This window comes from Mesocricetus auratus, unplaced genomic scaffold, assembly GCF_017639785.1.
Source record: "Mesocricetus auratus isolate SY011 unplaced genomic scaffold, BCM_Maur_2.0 Super-Scaffold_100010, whole genome shotgun sequence".
NCBI classification, from domain to species: Eukaryota; Metazoa; Chordata; class Mammalia; order Rodentia; family Cricetidae; genus Mesocricetus; species Mesocricetus auratus.
In genome coordinates this window covers 12,938,544-12,957,414 of record NW_024429194.1, presented here as the reverse complement: position 1 = coordinate 12,957,414, position 18,871 = coordinate 12,938,544, and the positions used below count along the sequence as shown (strand labels likewise).

Sequence of the window (18,871 nt, the reverse complement as noted above, 5' to 3'; positions counted from 1 at the left end):
TGTGTGGTAGTGGATTAGTTACTTAATACCTTAGCTATTATTGAAACTTATAGGTGTCCCCTGGGATTTACTGACAATGTTTTTTGTTGTTGTTACGTTTTGTTTTGTTTTAAGCAACAGATATATGATGAAGAAGTCTTCACCAGGACTCTTCAAAATTAAGCGTGGGCTTCTCCCAGTTTACAGAAGCTGATATTCATTGATTTAATCCACAACAATAATCAATGTTCAGTTGCATACAGACACAACCCATTTTCCATTCTTTTGGTTGCTTCATTTTGAGCAAACTTAGATATAAAAATTGTAGGGTGTTTTCCTTTATATTTAACATGCCTGAACTTTCTCATTTCAAAATTCTGATTAAAATATAAGATCTTTTCATAATATAACAAGCAGAATTTCAATTCTGTATCATTTAAGGAAACTGAGTTCTTTAAAAGAATCTAATAATCTTCCTCTAAGTGATTTGCTTGAGTAAGTAATAAAATTTGTCACCTTTCTCTGATATTTTCTTTTGTAATTTTTTGAATGCTAAACTAGAAATAATATGAATACATCAAATTTAGTTGCTTAAATTAAACTACATTTTGTGATTATTTCTTGAAGTTTATAATTATTCAAACTCGGAAATATGAATTTTTGTCAAGTAATAAATTCTCAAGCCATGAATTGAAAATTTTCTACTTGCATACCACATGTAGCCAACAAAAACAACAGTTTATGAGAAATTGCCTGTGGTGTTTAAACCTTGATCTAAGAATTCTTCTTCAAGTATTTTTACACAGTAGTTATATATTTACATTGATAAAACCGTGACTTATTTTACATTATCATTGTTATATAATTTAATGAATTAACTAAGAAGTCAATGGAGCTAGAGATTAAATTCAGAGCTCTGTGTATGCTAAGTACACACTGAGTTGTACCCCAGACTTCATACATTTGTTCTTAAAAAGTGTGATAGACATGCACTGTCTGTATGTTCTGGGTGTATTCCTGGGGCATACCATGTTGCAGCAATGATCTGTTCTAGGTGCGGTAGCCATTACTTGCTGTTATATCATTACTGAATGTTTTTTTCCTGGTTTTAACTTTTCCAGCTATGTGTTTTCATTACCACAAACAAAATCTGTTTTATAAGCTCATATTTTCTATCCCCATCAGTGAAATAAAAATGGATTCCTCAAAGACAACACAGAAAATACATTATGGTAGCTGTTTTAGTTTTATTTCTGGTTGCTGTGATAAAGTTCTCTGCTTAAAGCAACTTAAGGAAGAAAGAGTTTGTTTGATTTACGATCCCTGGTTACAGCTGATCATTGTGAGTAAATCAAGGCAGCAGGAACTTGAAGCAGTTAATCAAATTACATTTGTAGTTAAGAGCAGAGGGCAGTGAATTAATGCATGCATGCTAGTGCTCAAAAACTCTCTCTTTTCGTCCAGCCCAGGGCCCACCCTTGAAATACAGTCACCCACATTCAGAGCCGGTCTTCTCACCTTAAATTAATCCAGTTAAGAAAGTCACTCCCAGGCATGGCCACAGACCAATGTAATCGTGGCGTTTCTTTAGTGAGGCTCTTTTCCTCAGTGACTCTACTTTGTGCCAAATGGACACTGAGGACCAAACAGCACAGCGATGGATGCTCTTCAGATGAAGAACCATAGTGGTTGAACTCACACTCTTTCTCCCAACAGTTTGATTTCACTGTCCATCTGTCTAACAACATTTGACTGATAAAGAAGGTTCAGGCTACTTTTGTCATTTATAATGTATGATTTTGAGGCAATTAATTAACCAGTGCCTCAGTTTTCTTATATAAATACTTGGGTGGTTACTATTATTTTCTTCATACAATTGTCATGTGGTTTTAAATGCATACATATGTGAAAAGCTTAGAGTAATACTAGTTATTACAATTTAAGCATTTTGATATTTCTTGATCTCTTTATTCGTATGGAAATTAATACAAGTTCTTGGACTGGAGAGTAGTTATCTAGTGATTGTCTAGAATACTAAGGTGCACTGAAGAGGTACGTTCTTTAATGAATGTGGTTTGTTGGGGTTGTCATGACATGGTTAGTGGTGAAGTGCCCATAGTTTTTAACAGAATTTGGTGGCATTTGCATGTAATCACTAGATAGAATTAATATCAAGTCCAGCCAGGTTAACATAGAAAGTTTCAGGCTAGTTAGGGCCATATAACAAGACTTTATAGATAAAGAAAATAAGGACGAAAAATAGAAAACACACAGTTTTTAAATAGTCTGAACTTCATGTTAAGTTTGTGTAAGGTTTTAGATTGTCCTCAATTCTCTGGTTTCACTTCTGACCATACGGCTCACCTTTTAAAATTAGCAGCCACAGTTATATGTTATAGCCTAAGATTTAGACCTTTAGCATGTATAATGGGCAACCCAAGGAGTCTGAGAGTGATCCACAATTAAGTATATCTTTCAGAAACCAGAAAATATATTGTGATGTTTCCTACTCTATGCAATAGGCAAAACTTACAAAATATTTTTCTGGTGAAATCTTACCATCTTAGAGAATTAATGTGACTTACCTGGAATCACACAGCTGATCAAGTAATAGAAAATACAGAACTGGTATCACATTTACTTTTATATTGACTTGGTAATTTTTATAGTTACAAAATCTATTAAATGTGACATTGTTTTAAGAAAAAAAAAGTAGCTTCAGGGGTGATGGGATAGTTTAGCTGGTGACTGTTCTCCAGCAATGCTGACCACCTGAGTTTGATTCGTGGAACCCACACAATGGCTTCCCTTGCAAACATTTCTCTAACCTCCATATGCACACTGCAGTGTGTGCCTCCTGAAACATCAGTAAATAATTTGTTATTCAATACCCATGATGGTTCTACTTTGGTAAAGCTACATTTTTATCACATTTAAAGCAATAGTCATTGATGATTGAGAATAAAGGTAATGTTAATAGTTGAAATTGTATTTTTTGAAAGTCTCAGAATCTTGGTGTTGGGTGGTTTGTATAATATGCAAGGAAAGTATAAAACTTGTCAAGAACTTTTTCTGAATGATTTTTTTTAAGGCAGGGTTTCTCTGTGTAACCCTGGCTATCCTGGAAGTAGTTATGTAGACCAGGCTGCCTCGGCCTCCCAAGCGCTAGGATTAAAGGCATATGCCACCGCTGCCTGGATTCTTAATGTTTTTTAAAAGTAATGTTCAGTTTTTAGTAAAGAATAGATGATAAAATTAAAATGCCTTTGAAATATATTTTAAGAATAATTGGTTTATTAGGATTTATTTTCATTTGTGTCCATACATGTGTCTATCTATGTGAGTGCATATGCCCTATATGTACAGGTACCAACTAAGACCAGAAGAAGGCATTGGATCCCTGGAGCTGGAGTTACAGGTATTTGTGTACTGTTCAACACAGGGGCAGGAATCAAATGAGGGTCTTCTGGAAGAGCAGTAAGTGATCCTAACTGCTGAGGTTTCTCTCCAGTCCTGGAAATAGGCCTTTTTGATAAATGTATTATCAATTTTTAGAAACTTGGATGAAGTATAAATGAATCCTTTAGCAAACACTGTGGGCAAAGACTTTTAAAATCATTAACGGCATGATTACTCAAAAACTGAAAGGGTTTATTTAAAGTGCAAGCTTATTAGTAATGAGTAAATGAGCCTCACAGTGAAACATTCACGTTCTTGTCCACAATCATTTTTCTAGCAAGAATCTATTTGAGACATATGTAAGTTAGTTTAGTGAGACTGTATTACATACTAATCCATTTCCAAATTCTAGACATAGCAATATAGGCCCCTTTCTTGTTCCTGTAATATATCTATTGCAGATTGATTTGGAACATGTCCTTATATTGTGGTGTTTTTTCTTATGTGGTCAGAGAGGAAGAAAATTATTGGAGGAACTGCAATGGTGCTAACTGTACTGCTTGGAGTGTTACAAAAGATATGAAAATCATATCTGACTGTTCAAACTATGTCACATGGTCAAGCCCGAGCTATAGGGGTAGGATTATATTTGTTTCCATGAAGGCTTGCAGAAAGAGTTCCCAAGGCACACAAATGAATAGTTAGAACTTTTACAACAGTACTGGCACCTAAGTTCTGGATAAGAACTATGTTCAATATAAATAGTATGGTTTTCTGTGAAGTGTGCTTTTCTCTTAAATTTATTTTACAGATAGATATCTATGTCTTTCTGTGCTTTATTATTGACTAGGAGCTAGTTTTTGTCAAAGCTAGTTTATATCAAAATTTTTCCTGCATTGCTTATGTCAATCAATTGTTGGAGTCAAAGATTTTGGCAATGAGAAATAGAATCCCATACGAAGCTTGTGTTATTGCAGTGGACAGGGGTATTGGGAATGCAGAGCCTGCCTCCGGGAAGCTGTATACAGAAGCATGGCCGTGCTCCTAGAGGGCTGAGTAGCTGCCAGCAGTTACTGACCTTCTTTCTGTGGCCACTCCTCTCTTTCTTTTCTTATATATGTGGTTTTCCTCCTTACTCATTATATATGGATGGACATTTCTGTTTATTTCCATTTATTTCACATTAAAAGATAGCTCCATGTATTACTTCTAAACCCACCAAGGACTTAACTATTATTTCCAAATCCCCATTCTGAGTTCTCAGAGGAGGGAAGTACCAGCTGGCTGAGGCCGTGACTAGCTGTGTTGGGAGAAATGTTAGTGCCTGTGTAGACAGGAAGTAAGAGGGAAAATTCCCAGGAAGAGGGTGGACAACACAAAAGCTGTCTGCTGCTCAGTGATTAGGTTTCTATTTCAATAAAAGGTTTAAAATGAAGTTTCATTATAAAACCCTCAGTCTTCAAGAGGAATGTATTTGAAAATTCTTTGGTTTATTTGTTTTTTTTTCCAATCTGCTGGAGAATTAAGTTCTTTGATAATGGTTTAAAGGCAACTAAACTGTCAGCTTTGAAGCTGTTAAATTGTTAAAGGAAGAAAGCATTGGGCATTCTCAAGTTCTTTTATAGGCTCTGTTCAAGCCTTACCCCAGAGACATTGTTAGGTCGATGCTCCAACAACACAGCTGGCACCTCCTGGAAGATCGAAGGCTGCTGTAAATCACGCATCTCTGAAACTAGGAGGCAGGGAGTAGGGGAGAAATCCTTACCGTCCTCTACAAAAATATCTCCCTCATTCCTAGACCTCATAATATGTAGTAGGTCTGTCTGTCAGTGTCGGTGCTCCTTCCAGGGCCATGAATTTAAACTGTGTCACCAGGGGACCAGGGTCCCTTTTGTGGATTGTTGGCCTTACTGTTAAAAACATTTTTTAAAGTATGTGGAAAGGAGCTCAAGGACTGCATGAGTTTCGGAGCAAACGAGCAAGGCTAGCTGTTTACAGTCACGGATGGAAAAAGGAGTCACTGCTTTTGAATTAGAACCTGTGTGGTTGGAAGGAAAATGGCTCCCAAAGGGCGTGAAACTAGTAGGAGGTGTGGCCTTGTTGGAGTGGGCGTGGCTTTCTTGGAGGAAGTGTGTCACTGTGGGGGTGGGCTTTGAGGCCTCCTTTGCTCAAGCTGAGCTCAGCTTTGCAATCCACTTCCTGTTAAATTGTTAAAGACCTGTTGCCCTCAGGTCAAGATGTAGGACTCTCAGCTCCGTCTCCAGCACCGTGTCTGCCTGCAGGCCACCATGTCCCACCCTGAGGATAATGGACCAAACCTCTGAAACTGTAAGCTACCCTCAATTAAATGTTTTTATTTAAAAGAGTTGCTGTGGCCATGGGGTCTCTTCACAGCAATAGATGCCCCAACTTAGAAAGAATCCAAGGCAGTGGGCAGGTACAGCAATGGAGGTCTGTCAGCAGGTTAGAGAGGGACAGAAGAGAGGAGTGAGGATGTTTACACACGGTACAGTCTCAAGGCAACTATGCTTGGGATTTTGGTCTGAATTCTAAAAAGAGGAGAGGCTATGTTATTTTTATAGGTAGAGTTCAGAAAAGTAGTCTAGTTTCACCTTCATTGGAGGGGTCTCAGGGTATATCTAACTCCACTATCTCATCATGGACACAATTATTCCTCCCACCCTAGTGTGTCTTCAGGTGAATTCTCTTCCCTGAAAAGAGATCTCCTGGTGAGTTTTTCTTAGTTAGGGTTTCTATTTCTTTGGTAAAGCATTATGACCAAAAGAAAACTGTGGAGGAAAGGTTTATTTCAGCATACGGTGCCACGGAATTGTTATCAATGATGACAATCAGGATAGGAACTTAGAGAAGGAATCTGGAGGCCCAGAATGATGCAGACGCCATGAAAGGGTGCTACCTTCTGGCTTGCTCCCTCCTAATGGCTTTCACATGCACGTTCTCTGTCTCTGTTTCTGTCTCTGTCTCTCTGTCTGTCTGTCTGTCTTTGTCTGTCTGTCTGTCTGTCTGTCTGTCTGTCTCTCTCTCTCTCTCTCTCTCTCTCTTGTTCTCTTGCTTTCTTATAACACCAGGAGAACCAGCACAGGGTTGTAACTGGGCTTCCCACATGAGTTATCAATGAAAAAAAATTACCAAGGGGTTCCCTCTTCCAAAATGACTGTAGCTCGTGTCAAGTTGACATAAACTAGCTAACACACCGGCCAATTGTGAGAACAGAAATATGTCCGTGTAGTCTTATGTTTTGGGTAATTTAGAATGTCATGTCTCCATTCGGGGTCAGATGTAGAACTGAGAATCTAATTTATTGACTAAGAGGAAGTACTTCTTCATTGATGGACCTCGACAAAATTCTGATACCTACACCATTCTCAATTTCGTGTGGTATTTTAGATCTTAATGAGAGGCAAAGGTGTTATGAGGATATGATCTACCTCAGGTGGATTTCAGTCCTGTAATTCCTGTCTAGCTGCTTCACAGTTGCAGGAGCTGATGTCCATCCAATGGCCTCCTAGCCTCTATGTCTACCTTAGGTGGGACGCCAATCTTGTACTCCTCGTATGGATGCATCACAGCTACAGTAGTAAAGCAATTCCAAGTGTCATTTGTGTTTTCTTTTTCCCTCTACTTTTCATTTAGAAGTTGTTCTAAGCCTAAGAAAGACAGAAAGCGGTTAGAACACCGAGGTTCCCACCTTTTCATCAAGCAGACTTTCAGTTGTTGACCATTTAATTGCATCTCTCCATGGTGCTTATATCTTCCTGTGTACATTAAATGTTGTTTTCTTGAAAGAAAATTTGCTGGTTCCTCCCAAAAATACTGCCTGTGCTGCTGCCATGTCTTGCTTCCTCTGTGTTGTACCAACTCAGTTTTTTTTTTGATCTTATTAAAACACACTAGTTTAAAAAATGTGAATGAGCACCAAGGATCAGAAGCCCTTTCAGTCTCCTGTTAAACCAGAGGTATAGGTTTCCCTTTGTCAGAAAAAAAAACAGCAATGGCAACAACAAAAAACAAAAATCCAAAAACCTGTCAGCTGCTTGCTCAGAAAATGCTTTTGGCAGCATGCTGTTATTTGTTTTATAGGCCATGTGCTTGCACTGTTTCAATCGCTCATTTTCTTAATTTTTTATTTTAAAAAATTCCGTACAATACATTTTGATCACGATTTTCCGTTCCTTTAATTCCTCTCAAGTCCTCCCCACATCCTTGCCCCACTCACCTTCCTGCTTTTTCTCTTGTCTCCTACATCCTGGAGAATTATTTATAGCCAACAGCAGGTGGCAGTGGTAGCTAAGGTTGTGTTTCTGGTAGGCAGCTTGAAAAGGCTTCATCTTTCAAACCATTGTGAGTAATGCCATTAGCAACGAATACTTAAATAAAGACGCCTATTTGTCTCTAATTAAATTCATTTTAGAATTACCTTAGAAATAAGTTGAAAATTGTTTGGTAAATGTATTTTAAATTGATGTTTTAGACATGGAATTTTGTTATAATTGTGGCTCAAGTAATAGAGAATACCCTGTTGCTCTACCCCCTTTCTTGCCTATTTATAACCATAAAAAGAGAACATTTTTCAATTAGAAACATTAGGCAGCTTAAAGTCTGTTCAGATTTATAGGAGGAATGCCACAGCAACATCATTTATTTCTATTGATGAATCCTGGTTGTTTTGAAAATTTATGGCAAAGTTCAGTAAAGCTATTTTAAAATGAAACTACTGTGGTTCAACAGGGTAACAGTTTTTAGAACATTTAAATTGCTCTTGACAGTTATGAGAGTAACCAAAAAGTCTTCTGTTATTTGTTGCAGGAACCACAATTTCTGTTACAACTCTCTCTTCTTCCATTTCCAGGAAAACTAATTAAGAAAGACAATTTTATCTTCATTATGTTTTCTATTTGATCTTTTCATGCTTTTGTTCATTTTACTTGCAGCAATGAAGACTTTTTGAGGATGGCATCAAAATCTATTTCATGTGGCTAGGATTTTGATAATTCAATATGGGTTTTCAATGACTTACATATGACTTAGCCAAAATTTCATGCTTACATGTCCATGTAGCACTTAGATATCAAGTTTTTTGTTATTAATAGACAGTAGGTTGATTTTTGTTATTAATGTGTTTGTTTGGCTTATAGGGAACCCAGAACACCTAAAATCAGAATAGGATTCTAAGGTTACACTGTTTAGTGGCGTCATTGCTTCAGTGAAGAATCTGAGCTCCAGGACAGACTGCAATGAAGGAAAGACAGTGGTGTGGAGAGAGAGACCTTGTGATGGTTGTCTTGATCTCAGCTGCCAGGAAGGATGCAGATGGAAATTGTTTTACTTCATCAAGTTTTTAGGACACCTGCTTTTACTAGGTCTTGTGTTTCTTTTTAGGAAGGAAAAGAGTTAGGGATACAGATGTAGTTTGGTAGGTAGAATACAGAAAGCTGTGGGTTGTGTCCCAAGTACCGTATAACATGGGTTAGGTGGTACAAATCTGTAATCCCAGGATTTAGGAGGTTGGGGCAGGAGAATCAGAAGGTTAGGCCTATAGTTGGTTACATTGTGACATCTAGACTCGGGGGAAGAAAAGAAAAGAAGAGAAGAAAAGAAAAAAGAAAAGGTATACAGAAAGAAAAAAAAGATGGCATTCTTTCCCCAAGAATCATTTAGGCTAGCTGTTTCCCTAATTACCTGATTGATCTCCTGTTCACATTTGTTTGATGTGTAATTAAATTGTAGTGAGTCTTTTTGTACCCCACATTCTGTGCTTATTTAGAAGCACCCTGTATAGTTACAACTTTTATTGTCTCTACTTTTTAAGACTCTAAAGGAAAAACTTGATAAACATCTAAACCACAGTAAAATCTAAGAGCAAGTCATCAGGAGACTTGAGGAGGGCAAAAAGATGTAGGTGTGATTGCTGAGTCTCAAGGACCTCACCCCCCCAACAATAAAGATACAATTAAGTCTTAGCTTTTCTTTCAACATGACATTAGAAGTAGGAAGTAAGATGTTAACTGTCTATGCATTATTTATAGGATAAATCATTTTCAAATAGAAACACTGTTTCTTAAGAAGACATCAATAGTTTATTGATTTGATTAACTCAAGCACTCATGTTTTGGATTACCTTCCAAATTTCATTATGATTACATTCTTTATCCTTATCCTATTAAAAACCCATTATTTACATACAGTGGTACTTACTAAGGTTAGGAAAATCACTGTTTCTTGAAAAGTCTTATATCAAGTGTACAGTCAAATGAAAGTACCTTAGAAATAGAATTTTATTATTTGTCCTGTGTAATCTATGACTTAAATTACGGCACAACTTATTCCAAATCAATGTAATGAATTGATTTGTAAATATTTTAGGCTGGGCAGCTTTCTTTGGATTTTTGTCTATTGAATGTGCACTGCAGTTAAATCATCCTTTTGTGCATAATTAAGTCTATGTTCTTGGTCTTTCACAGAGTTTAAATGTCTCTTAAAAAGCAAAAGTGTATGTTAAAGCAATATTATGCACACCCATTATTCTTAGTCTTATAAATATTGAAACATAGTTTTTTTTCTATGTGTGTGAGAGAAATAGAAGAGAAAATAAATGTGAATTCCCTTGGCTTTAGTGTCCTTTTCTGAGGACATTTTATTTAAACTATTTTAATTCTTGAAAAACCTGAACCTAATGCCCCCAAGTGCCTAAATTGTTTGAATACACAGTGACTTTCATTATGTTTGTAGCTATGGTTATGTTTAATTTATAGCATATGACAGGAAGTAGAAAATATGGTAATTTGAATTTTGAGAATCCCGAAAGCATTTGCAGTTAATGCATAAATGGAAATAGATGCTGTGAAAAATAAATTCAAACGATCTGCATTGAGCGTAGTCTGTACTACAGGCACTGGGCTACTAGTTTTGTGGTGTCTGAAAGATACCAAAATAATTCCATGATGCTAGGACATTTTATCACAATGAAAAAGGAGAGAATTGTTTATAATAATAGAAAATAATTTTGTAACTATTCAGTATGAAAGGTGTAATTCTAAATAAGTAAATAGCAATATTACATGACTAATTGAAGGGCCTGGAACTTTATGTTAAGTAGGTAAGAACTCCTAAGTAAGTCAGCTTGGGAACAACTTCTATTGACTTCCTAAAAAGCCTATATAAGTATGAGCATATTTAATAGCTATATAACTTGAATATATACTCAAATGGTACAGAAATCCAAGTTATTGGAAGTTAGTACTTGACATGAGTTTTAGTCATCAGGTGTTCACACAGTAAACTTTTATTGAATGTGTTCACAAGGTGCATTTTAACAGTGGTTATTCTCAGTGCCCACTCACAGAGCATATTTAGAGTTCTTAAAAGATGTATACTTTCTTAAATATTAAGATACGTTTCAATATTCAGTACTAATTATTATGAAAGAACAAATACAGGACAATACTGGTGCTGATCATGTGTCAATGTCATAGGATTCTCAGTGTTTATGAGATAGCAATGTGGGATCATGTACAATAGCATACGTGTTTGTATTGTGAGACAGGTGTCCCCACTCTCTTTAGGATATTAGAATTTGGAAGTTCGGTTCATAGAAGTTTAACTTTGGAAGAATGTTTCTGGAGCCACAAAACTTTACGTTCTTATGTGTGTATTATCTTCTGTTTGTATATAACACACACAGAGTTATACGTTGCCATACAAAATAGGACTTTGAAGAGTTTGAGAGCCTTGGAAGTCCTGATTTTGTCTCACTCTAGAAGTGACATTTCAGGCAGACCACTCAATTTCAATTTTTTAAAAATTAATTATCTATCTATCATCCATCCATCCATCCATCCATCCATCCATCTATCCATCTATCCATCTATCCATCTATCTATCTATCTATCTATCTATCTATCTATCTATCTATCTATCTATTAGTTTCAGTGAATTGTGTGCTTGTGTGTCTACATGTGGGTGTGTGCATGTAAGTCTAGGTGCCCTCAGAGGTCAAAGAGGGTGTCAGATCCCTAGGAGCTGGAGTTACAGGGGTGGTAAGAGGGCACGCATGTTTACTGGGAACAGAACTCAGGTTCTCATAACCCAAGCCATCTCTTCAGCCCCAATTAACTTTTAAATTTTACTTATAATTTAGGAATTAATGAAAAATTTAATTAGTGAAAAATTTAAGTATATTTCACTTTGATCCTATTTTGTTTTCTGTCTCCCCAGATGTCACTCAGTTAGATGGGATTTCTTCATTCTTGCCTACTTTGTGCCCTTAATGACAGTATTGAAAGTTATTTATTTATTTATCTGTTTATTTAATTTAATGTGGGTCTCATGTGGAACAGGTTGGCTTTTAAGACACTGTAATTAACCCTGACCTTGACCTACTAAGGCTCATGTATTCATCTCCCAAGTGCTATGACTGCAGGTATACACTGCCACACCCAAATAATAGTTTCATTTTGAAACCCAAATTTTTGCTTCCCACATACACACAGACAGACACACACAGGGTCACACTTCTGTAGGACATCAAGCACTTTTCTTCTGAAAGTATGCTTGTAATTTAAGTTAGGAATGTGAGATTCAGAAAGAGCCTGTGCTGTACTTTTCCAACATGTAACATTAGCACAGAAAGAAAAGAAAATCACACAGGAATGCCACACTTGTCATAAACATTTCAAACAGCAGTTCTATGATGTGATCAGCTTCATCAGTTTTTATCAGAAAGCCTGTGTCCTTATCACTGTCATCAGCATGAACTCAGGAATTAGGCTTGTGATGAGAGATGTGTATGAGTCAGTTATGTAATGGACTTGAATGTAATAGATACAACTAAGTTCATTATTTGCCATAATGAATATTTGCTAATAAAATTTAGGAGATCTTTGTTATTAATTTTTATTATTTCCTATGTGTTACATACCCATGAAAGTTTACTGAAGTAAGGAGGGTGATTTTCATTATTGATACCAAATGTAATATTATTTATAGGTAAAGGAGTTTAATGTTTCTGTGACAGCGTATAGCTAAGTTACAAAGACAGAGTGTGTGTGTGTATGTGTGTAGTATGTAGTCTTGCTATCTATATTTCATGAGAAATCCTCATTTCCATGATTGCTTTCCCACCATTCTTCTTAGGATGCTGGACTGATCACAGATCATTTCTGTGTCTTGCACAAACAGGCTCAGATAGACCATAATGATTTTATCATTTTAGTATCAGGAAATAGGAACTGTGATATCAGTTGGTGGTCTTACTGTTGAGTAATTTTGTGCCTAGAGGCAGAATCTTAAATTCCCTATTAGTTTGTTAATGTGCCAAACACAATTGGAAAATATAGTGTTTCCTAATTATGATCCTATTTCAAATCTACATATTTCTATTTTTTCAACAGTGTGAAAGGGTGTGAGCTTCAATTAATGTTTGGGATTATGAAGGTTTGGGATTATGAAGATTATGAATGTGCAAAGTGTGTAAGTGTCATTATTTTAATAAAATTAAAATTTATAGGATAAGCCCTTTGAATAGCCTTGAATAACTTGTTCTTAATAAAGAAAACCTGAAAAATGACCATTAGAGGGTGCAGGGGCATTGCAAAAAATGAAGCTCTTCCCAGAGTAGAGGATAGCTCAGAGTCCATTGTCGTCACCAAACGCTTAACATTTCAGAAAACATTCAAACCTTTAAGAGTATGCCCTTGAACATGTGATGGGTGTGTACTCCTCTGAAGATAAAACGACCTTTATTGCTTGACTTCTTCTGTCTGGGAAAATTGTTTCCTTAGTAGTTTTGAAGAGTTTAAATGCAGTAAATTTGCAAAGTGGTATTAAAGGGGGTAGAAGATGAATTGTAGTTGCTGGTATTCAAACAGCTTTGGGCTTCTTAAAGTCATAAATTACCATTTTAGAAAATTTTAGATCCTCACTCTTGCTCCTTTATCTGTAATAATGACATTTGATTGAGGACAGGCAATTGACTCTTAGAAAAAACTTTGGGAAATTTTCTGGAAGGCCAAAATGCTGAAAAACATTTTAATGAAATACAATATGAAAATTCCCATTTGTTTTCAATTTTTGGTTTTAAAATTATTTGCCAGGTTTGTGGAACAGATCTGTAGGCTTCACTAATAGAATCATCAAACCTCTGTAAATTAAAAAGAAACAGACCTAGGCTAAACAAAATACAATAGATTTATAAATATTGCTAGATTGACAGAAGGAAAATGCAAATTGCTTCTAAATGTGTAGTAATACTTTGTAAGTTTTCATTGTGTGCTCGGTCTTGTTGTTCATTTAGTAATTTTAACTTTTTTTCAATGTAGTAGATTTTGCTTATTTTTTTCTGTGATAAAGATAGAAATTTTTGAGTACTATGTTTCCTATAAGTTATGAGTAGAAACATATATAAATTGTTTGCTGAACAGCTAATTTTAAAGTTTTACCTGAAGGAACTACGTTAGAAATGATCTTGGTTGTGATTTTATGTTAGTTTTTAAAAATAAAATCTACTTTTTAGGTGACTCATAGGAGATAATGAGTCAGTGAAGATTTTTCTTGTTCTTGCATTGTAGGTTGTCATCAACAAAATTAATGCCCCAAAGCTTACAGTGTTCCTTATATTTTTACTGTCAGCATCCTTCAATCACAGGAAGACCCTGAGAGTCTTCCTTCTTGTTTCATGACCATTGTTCATAACAGCTTGGCTAAGAGAAGGCCAGGTAACCTGGCTCTCAATATTGGCATAAATTTGGGAAGCAAATTTACTGAATTTGCTCATAGAAATGAGTGTCTAACTATAGCCCAGGGTTCTAAGAATAGCAGAGCCCCTGCTTTTACCCCTGAGCAGTTGCATTACAGACAGGTAATTATAGAGAATTCTTGGGGTGGTAAAATACACCACAGAATTATATGTGAATGCTAGAAATTATCACTGGAGTTTGTGGTCATGAGCTCCTCCTCTGACCTTCACATTTATAGCTGAAATAGAGGAAGATGGTTAGTTTAGAGAATAAATTAATCCCTTTTTGAACTTTTAAAACTTTATTTTAGCTGTGATTTGGAAGACCCAAAGTTTCCAGAATTAAAACACATACAATAGAATACAACCCTCCAAATATCAAAAACCGCAGTTATGTAGCTTAAGCTATGGATATTATACGCATAGGCAATGCTATTCTGAAATAAAAAGGAAAACTGTTACATCAACCCACATTTCATGCCTGAAGGACAGAGAGGTTAGGTAAACTGGAATGGCTGGGACAAACTCTCTACAAGGCTATAAGACACATGTCCTCTAGGTCTAGTCCAACCACTTAGCAATAAGTTACTATCTACCAGGCATCGATCAACCAATTCTTAGCTATCACATCTATAGAGATAGGCTTTTAGTTGACAGGTTTTCTTCTTATGATATACTCTGATCATTCTTCCTCCCCCAACTCCTCCCAGATCCTCCTCACCTCCCCACCCACCAATTTCCAAGCGTTTTCTCTTTAGGAAACAAACAGGCAAACAAACAAACCAGAATAAAAGCAAAACTCAAAGTAAACTTGCGTGAAACACACACACACACACACACACACACACAATCCATAAATGTGTTACTCATTGACCATTGTATACATGAAAGACTAATAAGATGAAAAAATCCCCCAAACAAAGCAATATAGGACAAAGATCTACAAATCTACCATTAAGTTCATTTCATGCTGACCAGCTACTGCTGGGGATGGGGCCTGGCCTTAAGTTAATATACCCAGACTGCATTGGAGAAAACAGATTTTCTTTGGCAAGTGGTTGTTAATAGGAAATAGCTTCCTGATGAGGGCTGGGAGCCCATGTTGTCTTCTTCCCTCTATTAGTGCAGGCACAAGGAACTTAAAGGGGGTCAAATTGTTTCCTTTGAGAGTCTGTGTTTTTTCAGAATCCAATGGTATCTTAGTGCTTACACAAAAACACTGTGTTCATACTGAGTAATTTCTGGGAGGGTCATACTCAGGTATAATGGTGGTATGAAGATACTGTATTTTCTAGTTTCTGTGGACTATTACTTCATATAGTTCATTGTGATATTTTGGCATAATGTATAGAAATAGTAAGTTAATTTTGATTCTTAAATATAGCAGGTATGCCAGAGTGGCTCAGGATTTCATTTTTAAGAAGAGGAAAAAGAAACCAATACTGGAAATAATTAGTTGATGTTTAAAAGGAATAGTTTCATATTTATACTGTAAATTTATCTTCCCATGCCCCTACACAGTGAAGACAGCCAAATACTATTTAGTTCATTCACTAACCTTTCTTAAGGATGCCACACTCTCCATCAAGCTCAGATTCATGGCTAGTCTCCTAAAAGGTGTCCAGGAACAGGAAATCTATAAGTTACATGGTGACTCAATTTTAGCAAGGAAGAACCCTCATATATTTAGACAAGAGACTATGAATGTAATTTCTGCTTGATGTAAAAGGGATTATTTAAGACGAGCCTTCCAATAACATAATTTCTTCCATTCCTTTATGGAGAAGATACGTGGTATCCTATTTCTTCTACTCATTTATGGAGGAGATACATGATATCTGGTGTATTCAACATTTTTCTTATGTTCTGACTGAAATGATTTTTATCTCATGACCATTACATGAAAAAGAAAAACAAGAATAGTTGCTAGGTAAGTGTGTAATTTGTGAGAATGGGATGTTGGAAATATCTGAGTATCTTCTTTATGACTTACTCTCACAAACCAACAGCAATAACAACAACAACAACAACAAAAACCCTATAGTTCTTTGATCAGCTGTCCTGGAAAGAACTTGAAAGGATGAGGTTGCATTGGATTACATTCTCAATGAAGTCTCAGGGTTGAGTGGATAGGTGGTGGGTATAGGAATGACATTCCCAGAAGAATCAGAGTGTAGACTGGCCTTAGTAGTATTTTAACTCCACCGTTCTGAAGTTTTCTGGCATGTTGGGGTTGATAAACCTGAGCTGTGCAAAATTGAGCCATTATAATTTCTGAAGTTACAACAAATAGGATTATTTTAAAATTACAGTTCAGCAGAGGGATTTACATATTTATGTTACTCTTCATCTGTAATATTAACAGTTGCCATATCTTCTGATTGCAGAGTGGGAAGGGCAGCTCTCTTGCTGCAGTGTACTGTGAGGAGCAAGGCCATCTGCCCCTGGGCCAGTGAAGGGCAGGGCTCGCTCAGCATGACCCTCTGATTTCATCACACATGAGTCCTATGGCTCCCTGAAGTGACAGGGGCCACAGACATCAACACAGATTGCACCTGCAGCAGAATCATAGATCCCAGGTGCAGACCACTCAGATCAGCTTGAGCCCAGAAGCTGTGTTCCCTCAGACACTAACATAGCCCCAGATCTCAGACATCTGCATGGCCTTTGAGTCATGGGTGCCCACAGCAGCTCTAATCTGGGAGTCTCCAATTTCCATTACTTATCTTGACATACAAAGAGATTTTTGGAACATTTATACTTTATTTATAAATGAAGATTTTGAACTCCTAAAGGTTCAATAGACTGGCTTATTCATTGTTGTATTCAGAGCACAAAGCATAAAATTTGTGTTCAATCAATGCTAAACAAATATCCTCCAATTATACTTCTCATTTACTGTCTAGACTGACTTACTCAAGTTGGTTGTAACAGATTTTTTTGCTGATGTTTCATGCTATTTATGTTACTTATTTTATGTATTTTAAAATGTGTGTTTATATAGTTTCTGTTGTGAATAATATAATTCACATATGTTCACAATATAAATTCTTAGAGAAGCAGTGTTTCCTCCCCTTTCTTTTTCCTTCCTGAAGAGTTTTTAATTTTGTGTGTGTGTGTGTGTGTGTGTGTGTGTGTGTGTGTGTGTCTTGATGAAGGTCAGAAGTGACTGTCATTGCCCTTGAAGCTGTAGTTGACAGGAATTTTGCGAGCCATCATACGTAGGTTCTAGGGTCCAAGCTCTGGTCCTGCGATAGGGCAGTAAGACCTCTGGTCTTATAAAATTAAAAACAGAAAGGTCTGAATTGCTGAAGCATCTCCTCATTCCCTTTTATTTTTTTTTGATATACAACTATTTTGAGAATTTGAAGGCAGATAAGATTTCTAATACTATAATGATTAATGTCTACTTTATTACATAGTCACATGTGATTATATTGACTACATGTAAAACAGCCAATTTATGCATATTTTGATATATAAAGTAAGAGAGTAATTAGTTTTCTTAAATATTAACTAGATGTATATGTGCAAAACTCAGTTTATACTTTCCTTCTGTTTGAGGAAAACATAAACAGCTAAAAGGACATTATTTTTGTAAAGAAGCAGAATTCACTTTTAGGAGAAACTTGATAGGTATGTCGTTTTTTCCTGTGTCAGTGATGTGAGGTTCTAAGACCCCACAAGCACTTGTGGGCCTTAAAATGTCATTCTCACTCGTGTCAGCAAAAGCTGACTCAGTCTGTGGTGTCACTCATTTGCAGACCTCTTTTCCTTCTCTTTCACTATTCACACTCCTTTAAACTACTCACTCATTCTCAAGATAAATTAGTCCTCATGTAAACCGAGGTTATCTTTAACTAGTATGTTGCTAAGCTACTTGGGTTTATAATAGGAGTGTAGACTCAAATGAGCCCATATATGATGAATTAATTTCTATTGTGCCCGTCCCCAACATGACCCCTAGAGGTTCCATTACACTCTGAATGCACAGTTCTGCCCCACCCTCGCCTCCTCGGCCATCGCTCATTCAGGTTCAGCATGGTTCACCAAAGAGAATGCCCTCTTCCGCATATCTTCCCGAGTTTCACTACACTGCCAGACCTGTATATGGTGGTTTGCTCCCCTCCCTATGATACACTTGGATAGACAGGAGAACTCTTGGCTATTGTGAGTTAAGCAGTTATTACTCACTCATTTCATTAGTACAGCTATCCCATAGAACAGAACTTAAAATAATCACACATTTGTAACTGCTTTCTCTGCTGGAAATCACTAGTACAAATGACACCATGCTTTATGCCCCTGTTTGCCTAAATCACTTTTAAAAGGCTCAGAATTAGATTATACATTGCTACCTGGGCTTATGACACATAATCCTAGGAAGGATAAACCCACCACTATCTTTCTTTCTCTCAGTATTCCAATCTTGTTCACTCTGCTCTTATTGCATCATCAAAGTTTAAGGCTTCTTGTGTCTTCAGTTTCCTTCTTGAAAGTCTGTTTGGCCTCTCTCACTACACCTAGCTCTCTCTAAGAACACTGGTAACCTTACTTTTTGCCAAAGTGCCTTCCTACTGAGGGTGTCTTCCATTTTTTTTGTTTCTGCTAGATCACCCATGTCTCCTTGTTTCCGCAAAAGACACAGTTCTCTGAAGCATATCTCTTCTTGAGTGTCTACCAAGTTCTTCTGCATTTATTGAAGTTTTGGGCACCCGGATTGCCATGAGAGACTTCACT

The 18,871-nt window shown here is 36.6% G+C and overlaps 1 long non-coding RNA gene across 1 annotated transcript; it reads left to right on the top strand.

Moving 5' to 3' along the window:
* Positions 1-5,549: 5,549 nt before the first annotated feature.
* LOC110342219 lies at positions 5,550-17,128 on the top strand. The gene is made up of 3 exons (XR_002384247.1): positions 5,550-5,706; positions 12,789-12,867; positions 16,519-17,128. It is a non-coding gene; the product is annotated as an uncharacterized LOC110342219 (long non-coding RNA).
* Positions 17,129-18,871: the final 1,743 nt, after the last annotated feature.